Genomic DNA, 17,755 nt, shown 5'->3' on the forward strand with positions numbered 1-17,755 from the left:
CGGAATCTCGAAGAGACCCGCATCGTTATTTTTCGTCACTACCTCCCCGTGCCGGGAGTGGGTAATTTGCGCGCCTGCTGCCTTCCTTGGATGTGGTAGCCGTTTCTCAGGCTCCCTCTCCGGAATCGAACCCTGATTCCCCGTCACCCGTTACGACCACGGTAGGCACGTGACCTACCGTCGACAGTTGATAAGGCAGACACTTGAAAGATGCGTCGCCGGGACGCGCCCTTGCGATCCGCACAAAGTTATCCAGAGTCGTCACCGAACACCGTTCCCCCGGAGGACAACGGATTGGCCTTGGTCTAATAAAAGCGCTCGTCACCCTCGCGGGATCGGAGCTCCGCTGCATGTATTAGCTCTAGAATTACCACAGTTATCCAAGTAACGTGGCACGATCTAAGGAACCATAACTGATTTAATGAGCCATTCGCGGTTTCGCTTTTATAAAGCCTGTACTTAGACATGCATGGCTTAATCTTTGAGACAAGCATATGACTACTGGCAGGATCAACCAGGTAGCGTCGATTCCGCGATCGATCTGTGGCACCACCGTCAAGGCAGAGACCACGATCTGACAGTGAACGACACGTACGAACACGCACTCGTAAAGAGTCCGATTCTCAGCCTCTCGTTTACCAGAAACGGCTACGAGCGAGAACTGCGAAAACGAGACCGGCACGCACATTCGCAACCCGCTCTCTCCATATCACGCTGTCCAGCTTGCATCAAAAGCAAGAAGACTGCCGAGTCAGAAAGGAAAAGGAGCCGTCGCCAAGATCAGCGAGAGCCCCAGTTTTACGAGCAGAAAGACAGAAAAAAAACCAAAAAAAGACTTCATTTCTTCCCTGCTCTGACCGTCACCTCACATACATAGCTTCGAAGTTCGTCTCAACATCCAATTCCATTTCTTATCACTCTCCCATCGCTTCTGAAGGTGTGGAAAGAGGAAAAAAGATGAAAAGAAAAGGTTCAGAACAATCACTACAAAAACTATATATACGACCGTGACCCGGTTGTGAAACAAAGATGTGAAAACGTAATTTTGCACGTCTTTACTTTATTAGCAATGTTCTATACTTTTTCTGTATTAAAAACCATTTCCACACAAGAATCAGTTTTATTTCTAGTTCAAAAGTATGGATACGAAACATTGCATGAATGCACGTAGCTGTAATTTTGTTTTTTTTTTCGCGATTTGCAGCAAATAGCTTAAAATTTCAGGTTACAAAACAAATTTGGATTCAGCATACCCGAAACCGCAATGTTTGACACCAAGATCACTATTTTATTCCTTCAAAAGTTATTAGGATCTTATTTCGTTTGTACCTTTATTTCTTCTAGAAAAAAAAAAAAGGGACATTTTTTAAAAGTCGGGATGGATAAACATCGAATTGTCAATTTTTTTAAAATTCATTCGTGTTTGCTTCTTCAATTATTTATTGTAACTAATAAATTTTATAGAAATAAAAATATGTTTAGTTTGAGTAATGTACACTAGATGACGGGCCAAACACAAAAAATGGACACGTTTTGAACTTCCTGAAATTCAACGTTTCTTTTCAGAATTGAATCCAAATAAAAACACACAATGTAAATAAGCATCCACGTTAAACTGAAAAATAATTCATAGTCGAACCACCGTCCCTCCAATCAAGTTGTGAAATGTAATAATTATTGAGATAAGAGTAACTCTTATTAATGAGTAATGGGGCAAATGGACGTGATTTTTTCAGTTCGAACATTACCAGGTAGATGGCGACCCCAGTCCAATTCACTCGTACGGAATTTCGTTGGTAGTGTGTGTTTAAATAAAATTTAATAGTTTTAAATTTGAACATTAAAAAATAAAAGCATTCGAAACTTTTCCGATTCCGTGGGCTGTAACGGGAAATGCTTTCATCATACAAAGAATATAAGGAAATTAAGTCCACGCTTAATTTTGTTCTACGCAGTGGCGGATTAAAGTCGCTCGAGGCCCCTTAAATTAGAAAAAAACTGAAGTTTGGGTTTTTCGGGGCCTTCTGGAAGTCGGGGCACCCGCCGTTAAATCCGCCTCTGGTTTTACGTCATTTTATTAACGCCTTCAATGAATATCGGAGCTTGATAAAATCTAGGCGCCAACCAAATATTTCAGGAGCAAAGCTCATTTCTTTTGCTCAAACTAGTAATCACAAACAAAAAATTTTAGGCGCCAATATCAATTTTTCAGTCACCATTGGCGCTTGAGATTTGTGAATCCCTGGTAGATATGTTCCTTATAAATCAAATGTGGCACGCTATGGAAGTATTTAGAATGAGCTACACAGAGACGTTCATTTAATTTGAAAAACAAAAAATCAAATGCTCAAGTCACACATTTTTCAGTCACATGAGATTAGCCAAATTGTCATGAATCGCCCATAATAGTACTGCACACACTTAATAAATACTATAAAGGGACGAGAAAAAATGTAGAAAATATCTACAAAGCTAAAAAACCTCTGAAGTTACTTATCGTTATTACAAAGTTCAAAGAAAATGGACTATGACGTCAGAGAAAAGAAATTATAAAAAATTTATTTCATTTATAACATAAAAGTTACAGGAATGCATCTAATCCATATAGTAAATTGATGTTTATAAACAAATAAAATGTACACTTTATATAGGACAAGTGTATTGCAAATATTTACAAATAACAAAAAAAACCAGCAATGAATAATACAGCATATGATAGTCTCAGACAGATGAAAGTGATAGATAACATCTTGATTGTATAACACGAGAATGAACAAATGAAATATCAAAATACTTGTGTTACAAAAATTCTTTTTTTTTTAATACACAAAGGGCTATGTAAAAGCGCAGGAAAATTCAATCATAACGTTACGGTGTTATCAAATTAAAATATGATAAAATGTCACTTTGTGCTTTCAATATGATGTACAGCAAAACTCCCCATGTAAGGATTCTCAAGAGACCATTAAACCAAACGATACATAGGCCATATCAACTCATTGTCCAAACGGACTGGATACCTCTTTACTCAAGAGACCATAGAAAAATATCATTCCACAGGATTTGTTATACACAGCAAAGCCTCTTGATAACAGACACCCATGGGATGGAAATTTTTGTTCACTAACACGCCGCATTTGTTAACCTTAGTGTGACCATTTGCGCAATATTTGCCAAGACATTCTTGCAATGTGATGTAATTTTGGCCATCTCCCGACTTTTTTTTGTTGTAAAAATGACCAATTTTTACGTGTATTTCCAGCAAAGACTACTTTAATTTTTATTATTTATTGAAATCAGGGATTGAAATTAGTTTTCAACTCATAAATTACATATGATAATTACAACTGTGTAAATAAGAATATTCATTTCACATTTATCATTTTAAACATTTTATATATTTCGTAGAATTCATTGTAATCTACTACTAAACCATATATGCACCTCTTTCATATTCCTCTGCAGAACTTGTAACGAATTGGTCCATGTTGGAATGTGCGTGTGTGGTGAACCTGAAGTGAAATTTGTTGTAATGCCTCCATCTGCCATCAGTGTTATTTTAACTATGGGTGAAGAGTAGTGATTGAATAACCATCGTTGTAGGCCTGTTGCTCTGTGGCGAGACTTTCTAATGGGGGAATCGGCCTGCATTTGCACCTCGAAGTTGGGAACCACAGAAAACCAACTTCAGCCAACCACCACTGTGGCAACAGTGGGGTATGAACCACAAAGAATAAATATTTAAAAAATATGATTCTAAAATAATTTTCTACTCTCGACAGAATTATTTTGGACAATATATATGCTTTTTTCTTATAAAATTTGAATAAAGCATAACATGGACATGAAGGGATAACCATGGAACGATTTGACATTCTTTGATTCAAGATGATTCTTGAATTGATCCTTCCAAAATTTCAACTGCTTATATATGTTTGCATTGATATAAACCGTCTGCTGTACTCTTTTTACAACAGATAAGTCAGGGGCGTAGCCAGAAATTTCGTTCGGGGGGGGGACCAAAGTGACAGAACAATGCATTTGGCCATCTTTTTCCCTTTTTTCGGTCATTTTCTCACATTTCGGGGGGGGGGGGAACAGACCCCCAAGTCCCCCCCCCCCGCTACGCCCTTGAGATAAGTGTTTAAAAAAGTTTATTACATCATGTATGTAATGTTGATTTCTGTTATTATTAAATTATCTAGATAACCACTGATACTTAAAACGATACTCTTGTTGCGCATAACATTGAAATATATCTGGCGATCAAAATACTAAATTGTAGGACTAAAATGTCATTTAATTTGGCAATGCTAGCTTGTATATGTCAAACTTGGTTTATTCTTACTTTTGCACTATGATATGGTACATTTACTAGCATTTATAATGCAATGGTTTTCCAATTGAAGCTGTATTCAAACGTGCAAAACAAATGCTTTGGGCAAACAAATGCTGCTCCAAGAGCAGCTACAATTTTACAAGCACACGCAATGGCAACTCGGTCGGTTTCAATCAAGGCCGAGCCTGAAAAAGTCTCGGGCACCACTAAAAAAAATCTGTGTTGGCGCTTAAAATTTTCTATGTGCGATGATTAGGGCTAAGATTTTTATGCCCTAAAAACTTCAAAAAAAATTCATTTATGCCCTCAAAACACCGTAAATATGCCCTGTAAAATGAAGAATATGTCCTAAAATATATATTTTTCATTCCTATCTCAGATAACATTGGTTTTAGCAAAATAAGTTTTTATCCGCAAATCCAGAATTAATGTGCTGTCATCTATAGGTAAAAATATCTAACCTAGTATTTAGCTTTAGAAAATCATTGCACTAAATAAAATTAAAAAAACGAATACCTATTTGATGAAAACTCTTGCTAAGATTATCAGTCAATGTGAATATTTATGGTATTTGGTGGGAGTTTGACCCCTTAATAAATGGACGTAGATGGCCCAGGTTGGGGTGGAGGGACGTTTTTGAGCCTTTCGTGAATATCGGGAAAGAATAATACAGAACTCTTGTTAGAGGCGGGAACTGAAAAAAAAAAAACACCTGAAGCAGAATTGGAATAGCAGAGAAGAAAATTTAATTTTTATCAACATTTATAAAATATGCCTTAGAATTTTGAAAATATACTCCATCACATAAAAATAACGAAATATGCAAATAAAAAAAATATGCCAGGGCACAGAAATTCGAGCCCTAGTGATGACGAACAAGGCTTAACAAATCCCAGGCACCATAGCGAGTATAAAATCTGTATTGGCGGCTAAAATTTTCTTTGTGATTGGTAAGTTGGAATTTATTTTCTGATTTCAAGGCAGTATGTCTTTTAACATAGGAAAATGATAAAAGTCCCGAAAAAAAAACATTATTTAGTTTCTGTGGAAATTAAGATCATCCTTGGACCCTAAAACTTTTTTCGGTCACCCAGAATTTTTTACGTGTCACCAAACAAGGCTAATTGATAAGCAAGGTGAACGGCAACTCTGTGCTTTAATTTGCAATGTCAAGTTTTCTAATCAGGGATTTCACTGTTTTTTTATTTTGCAAACATTTCTTTTGAATTTTTGTATATTTCTACCAACCATGCGTTCCGCTTCTAATTAGATCAAAAAATGTCAGTTGTGCTGTTTTTCAGTGAAAAAATTTGTATATTTCCACAACTTTTTTTAATGGCATGATCGAACACAGGCGGAGATAGACGTGAAAGTCTGGGGCATGATATCAATTCATATATTCGAATATACATTAGTCAGTGGGTTCCACCTTCGACGCTGGGGGCTCTCCGCCCATGCGATCGAACGTCACCAATGTTTACCTCCCTTATGGAATAATGGCCAATTTAAAAAAACAATAAGACAAAAGCCTTATTTCAAATACATCGAGATACAGCATGAAAATTCAAAAAATTTACCAGTCCACTATAAGAAAATGAAAAATACCTGCCACATGTACAGGGATGTAGAAATCAGCGGAAGAAAACGCTGTCAGAAAAAAAAGTACAAATGTGGAACGAGAAAATGAAATGAATTAACATTCCACAAAATGTACCCCTCTGGCAGGCAGTAACTTGAAATTAAATCGAGGTTTATCCGTATCACGGGATGCTTAGACAAATCTAACGAACACCAGATAGTGATAGTTGCGTGTACACACCCTATAAGCATCTTTTTCCGACGAATCGAATTGAAAAAAAATTAAAAAAGGGAGCAGAAAATACCTTCCGAAAATATAATCAACTTCTTTGTTCCAGAAGATTCACAAACGCGCCACAACGATCACAACGAGACGTTGCCATTCACAAAAAAATAAATATAAAAAATTCAGGAACACGCGCGTCTCCGCGACCAGCAGTCCGCAAGTTGATCAATCAGAGAGGATCTTATTCGAACGTCAAAACAGACACAAGGTCTCTTTTGATTGGACAAATGTGGTGGTGGAAAAGACAATTTCAAAAGTCGTCATTTATATGGGCAAAATAGGGGATGAAACTGAATCTGCTTGGCCTTTTCTTTCCTTCACAGAGGGAAAAAAAATTAAATGTCAAACATTTCTCTCATCGAAGGGGCACAAAAATTTTTGTACTGAAATCGCCCGTTGTCACCAAAAATGACACTAAAAGTGAGCGAAATCGCCAACATTACCTAAAATAACCGATAAATTGCCAGTTACGGAAAATGAAGCACCGCTACACAAATAGCGGAGGATTGAACTCTTCGAAAAGGAAAAATGTATGACCATATTCCCTCGAAGAAAATACGGGACATCGCCAATTGCCAGGAAATTCGCCAAATATTACAACAGAAAAGTCGCCAATTACTGCCGAAAAATTGCTAACGGCGGAAAATGAAGCACCACATGACCTGCATACCCGAGGTATGTAAATGAAAATTTTTTGTATTTAATGAGAATTTTAAATAAAATTTCAAAATCGATAAGGGAGGCAATCGATATGTATTAGTGACGTATTCCATCGGGGACGTGGAGTAAACGATTGATCGATTATGAATCCGATGTAATCGATGGTTGTTATGCAAGGTATCGATTACTGATGGTTTATACCGATTTTAAGAATTTGACACGCAGAGTCCAAATCATTGACGCGAGGTTAAAATGAATTAAGTGGAGTAAACGATGAATCGATTATGAATACGATGTAATCGATGGTTGTTGTGCAAGGTATCGATTACTGACGGTTCATATCGATTTCAAGAATTTGACAGGCTGAGAGTCCAAATCAATGACGCGAGGTTAAAAAAAAGGTTAAAAAAAAAGGTTAAAAAAAAAGGTTAAAAAAAAAGGTTAAAAAAAAGGTTAAAAAAAAGGTTAAAAAAAAGGTTAAAAAAAAGGTTAAAAAAAAGGTTAAAAAAAAGGTTAAAAAAAAGGTTAAAAAAAAGGTTAAAAAAAAGGTTAAAAAAAAGGTTAAAAAAAAGGTTAAAAAAAAGGTTAAAAAAAAGGTTAAAAAAAAGGTTAAAAAAAAGGTTAAAAAAAAGGTTAAAAAAAAGGTTAAAAAAAAGGTTAAAAAAAAGGTTAAAAAAAAAGGTTAAAAAAAAAGGTTAAAAAAAAGGTTAAAAAAAAGGTTAAAAAAAAGGTTAAAAAAAAGGTTAAAAAAAAGGTTAAAAAAAAGGTTAAAAAAAAGGTTAAAAAAAAGGTTAAAAAAAAGGTTAAAAAAAAGGTTAAAAAAAAGGTTAAAAAAAAGGTTAAAAAAAAGGTTAAAAAAAAGGTTAAAAAAAAGGTTAAAAAAAAGGTTAAAAAAAAGGTTAAAAAAAAGGTTAAAAAAAAGGTTAAAAAAAAGGTTAAAAAAAAGGTTAAAAAAAAGGTTAAAAAAAAGGTTAAAAAAAAGGTTAAAAAAAAGGTTAAAAAAAAGGTTAAAAAAAAGGTTAAAAAAAAGGTTAAAAAAAAGGTTAAAAAAAAGGTTAAAAAAAAGGTTAAAAAAAAGGTTAAAAAAAAGGTTAAAAAAAAGGTTAAAAAAAAGGTTAAAAAAAAGGTTAAAAAAAAGGTTAAAAAAAAGGTTAAAAAAAAGGTTAAAAAAAAGGTTAAAAAAAAGGTTAAAAAAAAGGTTAAAAAAAGGTTAAAAAAAAGGTTAAAAAAAAGGTTAAAAAAAAGGTTAAAAAAAAGGTTAAAAAAAAGGTTAAAAAAAAGGTTAAAAAAAAGTCCAGGAATCCCAACCTGGGGCACGCAAGCCGTAGGCCCCAACTCGCCTCGTTGACGGCTCGAGTGCCCCGGGCTGGATTTTAAATGGATGAACAATACTTGAGTGATGAGTATACGGACCAGAATAATAAACGGCTTTCGACCCATCTACCGTCAGCGTGATGTTTCAGGACTTTACTGTAATTAAAACCTACCATCAACTCAATAAATGCTACAGTAAATGTCTTGATACATTTCTCTGACAAACCCAAGTTTACATTTGATTGCCTTCTCTTCCTGTTGTGTTCTGTCTCACTTCTGCAGCAGCAAGATCAAACTCAGCAGGAAGAAGAGAAAGGTGAAATGCAAACTATTACATAACAAAACTCAATACACAAAGGAACTAAACCATTAAAAATAAAATGATACGAAAAATAATCATGTGGCATCAGTTTAAAAAATGACATCACATTTAATTAAAAATAAATATTTTAACAAATTGAAAATCAGATAATAATTTCAACAGATAGTAAAGTGAATGGTAACTGATATCAAAAATTCAGTCTAAATGGCTATCCGGACGAGTGGGGGGGGGGGGGGGTCAACAGCATGATTGCAATGTCAAGAGATAAATAATCTTGTTAATTAAGAATTCGTTTATTGAACCAATTTGCTGTTTAAAATCTTGAATAATATTAAAATACAATGCACATACCTTGTTTTGCTTGCAGGTGGTCTTCAGAATTGAAAACAGAGAGAACATTTTTTTTTTTTTTATTTACAATTACATCTCAAACATCTTGAAAATTTCAAAACCAAAAAAAATTATTTATATTTGATTGAATAACATTTGAAGAATTTCAAAGGTTTAAAATCGAAATGCCCATGCTCAAATAAAAACCTTTTAGAATCAAAATGCCCTTGCTCTGATAATTTCAAACGTTTAAAATCGAAATGCCCATGCTCAAATAAAAACCTTCTAGAATCAAAATGCCCTTGCTCTGATAATTTCAAACGTTTAAAATCGAAATGCCCATGCTCAAATAAAAACCTTTTAGAATCAAAATGCCCTTGCTCTGATAATTTCAACTTTTGAAATCAAAATGTCCATGATCCAATTATTTCAAATATTTAAAATCAAAATTTTAAAGCTCAAAAAAATTTCTTAAAAAACAACACATTGATGTTTGAAAAACTCAAACAGTTTAAAACTTACAAAACTAAAACATCCATCTACAAATTTATTTACACTTGAAGAGATAAAATAATTATTGATGAATTATTTAAGTCAATTTGAACCTTCAGATAATTCTGACATCTATAAATAGATCTTAAAATACATGTGTTCAAATAGTTTTAAATTTTAAGCTAAAGAAATTATTCAAATTTGAATAGTTTCAAATTCATAAAAATAAAATGTCAAAATTAAATGTTTAGATAACTTGAATGAAACCTTTCATCATTCTAAACAATTTGAAATTTCTCTGATCCAAGTTTGATTCGTTAGTGATTTCAAAACAATGAACATTCTAATTAATCTGACAAGCAATTTAAAATTATTATATATAATTCAAACTAATTTTATAAAAAAAAAGTTAGTAAAAGTCACCAGTAACATTAACCTTAAAATTATTGACTTTTCTATAACTTTATGTTAATTAATATTAATAACAATAAAAATATGTACGTACAAATTATCTGAAACTCGGAAATGATGATTTGACCTATTTGAAACTATAAGAAACCGAAATTTATTTCTTAGAGGGAAAAAGCACCCATCAAAAATAGTTCCAGGACAATCAGAGCATTTAAGATGCATTTTTTTTATGATTACCTTTTGTTATAAAAACTGAAGAGCCAAAAAAACTGGTACAGGCATGCGTATGCAAATAAAGAGATATGGAACCAATCAGAGTACGGCGCTGCAGTCGGCAACGCCTATATAACACAACAAGTGTCTGGCATAGTTGTTAGATTGGTTACTGCTGCTGCAATGGCAGGTTATCGAGATTTAAGTGAGTTTGAACGTGGTGTTATAGTCGGCCTATGAGAGATGGGACATAGAACTCCGATGTAGCGATGAAATTTGGATTTTCACGTACAACCATTTCACGAGTGTACCGTGAATATCGGGAATCCGGTAAAAAATTAAATCTACGACATCGCTGCGGCCGGAAAAAGATCATGCAAGAACAGGACCAACGACAATTGACGAAAATCATTAAACGTGACAGACGTGCAACCCTTCCGCAAATTTCTGCAGATTTCAATGCTGGGCCATCAACAAGTGTCAGCGTGCGAACCATTCAACAAAACATCATCAATATGGGCTTTCAGAGCCGAAGGCCCACTTGTGTACCCTTGATGACTGCACGGCACAAAGCTTTACGCCTCACCTGGGCCCGACAACACCAACATTGGACTGTTGAGGACTGGAAACACGTAGCCTAGTCTGACGAGTCTCGGTTCCAATTGCTTCGAGCTGATGGACGTGTACGGGTATGGCGACAACCTCATGAATCCATGGACCCTACATGTCAACAGGAAACTGTTCAAGCTGGTGGAGGCTCTGTGATGGTATGGGGTGTGTGCAGTTGGCGTGATATGGGACCTCTGACGCATCTAGATATGACTCTGACTGGTACATAAGCATCCTGTCTGATCACCTGCACCCATTCATGTCCATTGTGCATTCCGACGGACTTGGACAATTTCAGCAGGACAATGTGACGCCCCACACATCCAGAATTGCTACAAAGTGGCTCCAAGAACACTCTTCTGACTTTAGACACTTCCTCTGGCCACCCAAATCCCCAGACCTGTTCAGAAGAGATGTCCACCACCCCCCCCCCTCTTACTCCTGTGGATTTATGGACAGCCCTGCAGGATTCATGGTGTCAATTACCTCCAGCACTACTTCAGACATTAGTCTAGTCCATGCCACGTCGTGTTGCGGCACTTCTGCGGGCTCGCGGGGGCCCCACACGATATTAGGCAGGTGAACCAGTTTTTTTGGCTCTTCAGTGTATGTTATTATATATTGATAAAATTTATGACATCAAAATAATTTTATCATGATTTAAGTACTTAAGATAGAAAAGTAGTGCTTGTCTATCAAGTATTAATCATGTTATCACAGGAGCTGAAAACTTTATCATGTGAGATAATAACTCTATTTTGGAAATGTAAAAAATGCGCCAAAAGAAGCATAGTCAACCATATTCATCAATTATTTAACTCATTCGAGAATTACACATAATCACAGATGAATGCATGCAGTGAACTTTCGAAGATGATACGCATAATCACCAATTCATCATTTTTACTTTCTGTATGGCATCCAAACCACAAAATACATTTTAACACCAGTGATGTAAGAATTTTATTTGCTTTTCACACATTTCTTCAGACAGTCAGGTATGAGGTTTTTCATTCCACCAATTCTTCATAGATGCAGCTGGTTTGGTCAGATGGCTTATTTACGAGTTGTATTCACATCAAAAATCTTGATATAAAGCCTTTTTTTTCATGATGGAATAAAGAATTTCAACCAAACACAATATTAAACAAAACTTAGTGACTTCACTTCTTACCAAACCCACTGTTTGTTGCACATGCACTTCAATTGAATAAGCATTCACTTTATGGAAACTTAAATTTGAAAACTAAATCACAGATGAGTAACATACACTCTACAGCATGCAAATTGCAGAAAACTGAGACGAGCAGCACACACTTTGCAGAAAACTGAGACGAGCAGCACACACTTTGCAGAAAACTGAGACGAGCAGCACACACTTTGCAGGAAACTGAGATGAGCAACACACTATGTGGCAAGATAAATTGAAGTGTCAGGGAGAAAACTGCAGAAGACAGTAGAAAAACAAGTGATGAATCCAAAACTCACTTCTTCCTGGAAAGAAAGTTTGTTCGTTAGAAAAATCATGATTAGAGATACATAAAATTTACAAATGTAAGTCCCATTTTCATGAGAAAAGACAAATGGACCTTTTGCATTTTGATTCACAAAAACGAAAACTAAAGACCGATTTCTTTTCTACTTACGAGGATAGGTATGAAGTGCTGTACTAAGTTAAAAGTTGATATTTTTGTTATCTGTATATCTCTAGCCTTTGTCCCCTTTCTGTAATAACAACGTGGTAGATACGGTAGACGCTCAACTATCCAGCCAGATTTAAAAATAAAAATATATTAATGATTTACAATATTATTTTGTACATTTGTGTAATCATTTATCAATGAACAGTGAAATAAGCTTAACTAATGTTCCTAAGAACTTAGCCTATTTTTACATTTATTTATTCATTTATTTCATTCTGAAAGTGTGTGTATTTGTACACAGCAATGTTTTCCAAACTTTTTGGTGTAGTGGACCTCATTAGTGAATGTCAATTTCCACACTTCCTCCCAATGAAATCCAAAATGTGTTGTTTTTTATAATTTTCATATCATAAAAAAATTTGAAGAAGTAAATAACAGTTTCACAACACTAAATGTGTTCTTCATGCAATAATAGTAAATGAAAATGATCCCACAGACCCACGCTCTTCCATTGAAAAACACTGTTATGCACTGCACATGATTTTATGTTTCCTGCAATTACTTGGCATTATAATGTTTATCTTGGGTGCAATATTTTTATTCTTGAACTTGAAAATTGCATTATTCCCATAGTAAGTAAGATAACAGAGGTGAATCGTTCCCCCTACCTATTTATTATACACAACCTTGGTGATCTGATCCCTCTTTTGAAGAGCTTGTATCAGCTTGTGCACATGGTAAGATAAGCAGGAAGCAAAACAAAAAAATTTAACTTTTTTAAGAAATATCATTGTTAAGTTCAAATTTCACCAAAAGTAGTGAACACACCTTCTCAGGAAACAATAGGGTTGAGCGCACATGCACCAAAATTCCTGCAAATAACTTCATAGAACTTGCTTAGAGATAGTGAAGGCATCCACCCACTTGTTTCAAATTTCAATCCTTTGAAACTAAAATTTTATTTGATCAATTTACATCCACTTTTTGCAATAAACTCGAAAAAAAACATTTATAAAATAAAAGCCACTGTACATAAAGAAATTCAAGCTACTCGCATGTTGGCAGGGGAAGAAGGGATGAATCCATCGGATGATGAATTATTTCTGTACTGCTAAAATATATGGAACTACAAAATAATTATCACATACATCATAGCAATAAGTTTGACCAAACACTTACCTACTTTACATTAAATCTAATAATCTGTTTATCCCCATTTAATTCATGTGTGTATTTCAGAGTCAAAATAATAAGAAAATGAAGCATCACCATAATTGAAATTAGGGATGAGACGAATAGTGATTTAGCAGGCGACCGAATATCAATTTTCTTTTTTCACAATTATGTGAAATTATGTACACTAGTTTTTCACAATTATGAATAAAACTGATGTTTTCAATTATAAAAATAATATTATCTGTAATTTCAAATGATTGGCATTTCATTTTAATTTATTACTGAAATGAATATTCAAAAACTTGCAATTGAAATACTCTCATTGTCATGATACTGACAACCAAATTTAACAATCATATATTGTATTTTAATATTACTCATGGAATCAATTTTTTTCAAGACTTCAATCAAGAAAATGTCAACCATTATATTTACTCTCAAATAGTAAGGTATCATAAAATTTACGACTTGTTTTCATATTTTTCCCCTTTAGATGTTCTTTGTTGCTTTCAGTAACTCAATACATAACTTGTCGAGGTACATCCTTGAGTTAGTGAACTTGTGTAATTCATGCTCACCTCCACTTTATTGCAGTAGGATTATATTTTCAACTTCATGTTACCCTTATCCTAAAAATTTACCCTAACATAACCTCTTTCTCAGAAACGGATATATACTCCACACAATAAAATATAATCAGTAAACTTTTAAATTATGGGGAAAAATTCCAATTAATATAATTTTTTAAAAGTAGTTTGTTGTGCCTAGATTTACACAAATATTCTGCCAAACCATATACTTGGCAAAAGGGCAAAATACTGACTAAATATTTGTCCTATCTGTATTTGAAATCATATTGAAATTCTCTCGGGGGATCTCAGCTCTTATTTCAGACATGTATGATGCAAAGCACAGAGCTCCCACTCAAAAAAATTAGAAAAAGTAGGATGTGTGGGGGTGGGACAGTACACTCCTCCTCAGACAACATAATCGTAGCACAATAAAAAAACTCAATATTTTTTTAATTTTAAAAATAAAAATAACATTTTTGTAGAAGTATTTCAATATCCCATATGATTGACTGCAGTCATAGCAAAATGACAGAAACGACTAAATAACAAAAACAATTTTGTACCAAAAAAGCATACTAGCAACCACCTATAATTCTTTTCTGCCTCTCCTCATAATACATTACATTCTATTTTTGAGGATTCTTCTTAAGAAGTCCAGTCAACTCTTCCTTGATATACAGCAAATTATGAAGACATGTCATGCTTTTTGAGAAGGACACTCCTTTGAGGCCACTTCCAAAAGCAAAATGTGTGAATTACAAGGTCCACCATAACCTAGTCAAGGTGAATGAACCAGATGGTTTTACTGCACTATCCCTTTTTTGTTTTTTTCAGAGGGAATTATTTACTTAATGCATGGACCAACCGGGGCCTCACAAAAAGGAGCACTAGTTGGAATTTTCAAGAATTCGGCAGGTAAGGCATTGGAAAAATCACTTCACCCAGGAGCCCATGACACTCTTAAGACGGCTTTGTTTATTTACATTTTATTGTTCAATGCCAGCATAATCATAATAAATAATTAAATTACAACCACACTTCTAAGACGAATGGTTGATGAGATAAAAGCCGCATTAGAACTTACAGGACATCCTGTATAAAAATTATATATGTTATTGCCAAAAAAAAAGGCATGAAGAGATGCCAATTCATGACTGGGACGGCCTGTTCGCAAATTGACCAAGAGTTTTGGCCAAAGTCAAAATTGCTAAAATGATTCAGACTTTGTCGAAGTGACTAAAGATCCCTGGCCAAAGCTCGAAGTACTGGTGTAAGACGGTCAGTAGAAGCCAAAACCATATTTTTAATCGTCAATGTGTGTGCTTGGAGCTTCCCGCATTTACCGATAGGTGGCTTCGTTCGGATGGGATCCATCTAAATAAGAGAGGGGTCTGGGAGGTTTACGATAGTCTTAGGTCAGGTTTTTTACTCCCAGACCACGTAGTCGGGAATGCGGGTTAGTTAATCATAATCACAACAGTACTGACGGGGAATTACCCACCTCTGACTTGGATGGCTTCTCGATTGACAACAAACCACCGGGCAAATTAAAATGTGTGCTAATAAATGCCAGGAGCTTGGGTAACAACAAAGATTTTTTAGAAACTATGATAGTTGTGGAGGACTTGGATCTTATAGCCATTACAGAATCTTGGGCAAACGATGGGGATGAATCTTTCTTACACATCTCCGGATACGATACTTTTTTGAGAAATAGATCTGATAGGAAAGGGGGTGGAGTGTTGATATACGTGAAATCATGTTTGAAGGCTAGAGAGTGTAACGTGCAGAGAAGTGATATTGAAACCATATGGGTTGAACTTGAGAACAAAAGACGTCATAAACTTATTGTTGGGGTTTGTTACAATCCACTGAATAGGGATCAAAACTACATCGCCAAATTGCATGATGACATTTCCTACAAGTGTAAGCAAAAGAGGGTTCTCATACTAGGGGATTTCAATTACCCAGGTATTGATTGGGAGAACCTTTCATCTGGAAATCAGTATGAAAGAAACTTTCTTAAGTTGGTGCTCGAAAATTTTTTGTATCAGCATGTATCAGAAGCCACTAGGGGTACTGCTATTTTGGATTTAGTTCTTACTAGTTCTGAGGATCTAGTTGAACATGTTTCGGTGGGGGAAGAGTTTTCTTCCAGTGATCATCGTATCGTCAGATTTCACTGTAACTTTTCCTCGGGTAAGGTTGATAACAAAAGACTGGTTCCTTGTTTTCGGAGAACTAACTTTGATGTTTTGCGAAGAAGGTTAGCGGAAGTTTTCAAAGACCGGTTGGAATCAGTAGGGGTGGTAAGTCAATGGGAAGAATTTAGTACGAAGCTGTCCTCTGTTTTGCACGACGTCATACCCTTTGTTCGGAAAAAGCGTGTTTGTACATCACACCCTCTATGGTTCACGGATAGCGTGCGGAACCTTTATCTTGAAAAGAAAAGAGCATTCAGAGAGTATAAAAGTGGACGAGGTAACCTATCATTGTTTACTGATAAAAGAAGACTGTTGAAGAAAGCGATAAGGGATAGTAAAAAGCAAGTTGAATCTAGGTTGGCAGATAACATTGGCTCTGACCCAAAATCATTTTTTCGATACGTCAATAATGGATGTAAGGGGACAGTTGGCCCCCTCTTGATAGGAGGCTCAAAAGTAGAGAGCAATGTAGGCATGTGTAGTGCTTTCAATGACTTTTTCGCGTCGGTTTTTAATGGAGATAATGATATTCGATATACGGGTGTTGCATGGGGTAATAAAACGCTCAACGATATTCAAGTGGAAGACGTGGAGGTCCTAAATCTTCTAAGAAATGTATGTGCAAGCAAAGCACCAGGACCAGATGATATCTATCCCAGGGTTCTCAGGGAAGATGCTAATGAATTGTTGGGGCCAGTCGCACAGATATACAGGAGTAGTGTTGCTGAGGGTATCGTCCCGAGAGATTGGAAACTGGCTAACGTTGTTCCGATATTTAAGAAGGGTAGTAGAGAAGTGGTGTCTAATTATCGTCCAGTGAGTTTGACGAGCTCCCTCTCGAAAATTTTGGAAATTATCATCAAAAGGCAGTTTGTGAAGTGGATAGACGAGAATAATGTATTGTCGGATAATCAGCATGGGTTCAGGAAGGGGAAGTCATGTGTAACTAACCTGCTTTGCTTCTATGATTACGTGACTAAGGCTTTGGGTAAGAGCAAAAATGTCGACGTTGTTTACCTTGATTTCCAGAAGGCATTCGATCGGGTCCAACATGGCAAACTCTTGAAGCGTTTACACGAGATTGGAATAGGGGGCAACTTGCTGAATTGGATAGAATCGTGGTTAAGAGATAGGTCGCAACGAGTTATGGTGAACGGGGAATTCTCTGGTTGGACAGACGTCACAAGTGGAGTTCCTCAGGGAGGTGTCCTTGGCCCCATACTTTTTTCACTTTTTATCGACAAACTCGATCAGGGTATCGATGGAATTACTAGCAAATTCGCAGATGATGTGAAGCTAATGGGGGTAATCGGAAATGAAAGCGATAGGGAGTTGCTCCAGACCAACTTAAACAAGATTGCAGCATGGGCAAATGAATGGAGCATGACGTTTAGCGTAGATAAGTGTATGGTCGCTCATTTTGGTTCGAACAACCCACGGTTCTCTTACGAGTTGAATGGTGTCACTATCCCGGATGCAACTAGAGTCACCGATTTGGGAATTCTCATTGACGAGCGACTTAAGTTTTCTGAACATTGTTCAGCGGTTGTCAAAAAATCGAATAGAATGCTTGGTCTCATTTTCAAAAAGGTCTCTTCGCGTTCTC

General features: G+C 35.6%; 1 protein-coding gene across 8 annotated transcripts in view; it reads right to left on the reverse strand.

The window, feature by feature from the left end:
* Positions 1-9,575: 9,575 nt before the first annotated feature.
* LOC149065008 (uncharacterized) overlaps positions 9,576-17,755 on the reverse strand; it is a 112,426-nt gene continuing 104,246 nt past the window's right edge. For 2 of the 8 annotated variants that reach the window (XR_016195666.1, XR_016195667.1), the window contains exons 3-5: positions 13,026-13,147; positions 12,201-12,316; positions 9,584-12,048 (exon numbers count right to left, since the gene is read on the reverse strand). The gene's annotated coding sequence lies outside the window, so the exon portion shown is untranslated. Of the gene's footprint in view, positions 12,049-12,200; positions 12,317-13,025; positions 13,148-17,755 lie in introns of all 8 variants that reach the window. The other 6 variants (XR_016195665.1, XR_016195661.1, XR_016195662.1 and 3 more) reach the window with 5 other exon arrangements.

The sequence above is a fragment of the Pholcus phalangioides genome, unplaced genomic scaffold (genome assembly GCF_987345545.1).
Source record: "Pholcus phalangioides strain wild (caught in Gottingen) unplaced genomic scaffold, Ppha-v1.0 ptg000041l_1, whole genome shotgun sequence".
Lineage (NCBI taxonomy): Eukaryota > Metazoa > Arthropoda > Arachnida > Araneae > Pholcidae > Pholcus > Pholcus phalangioides.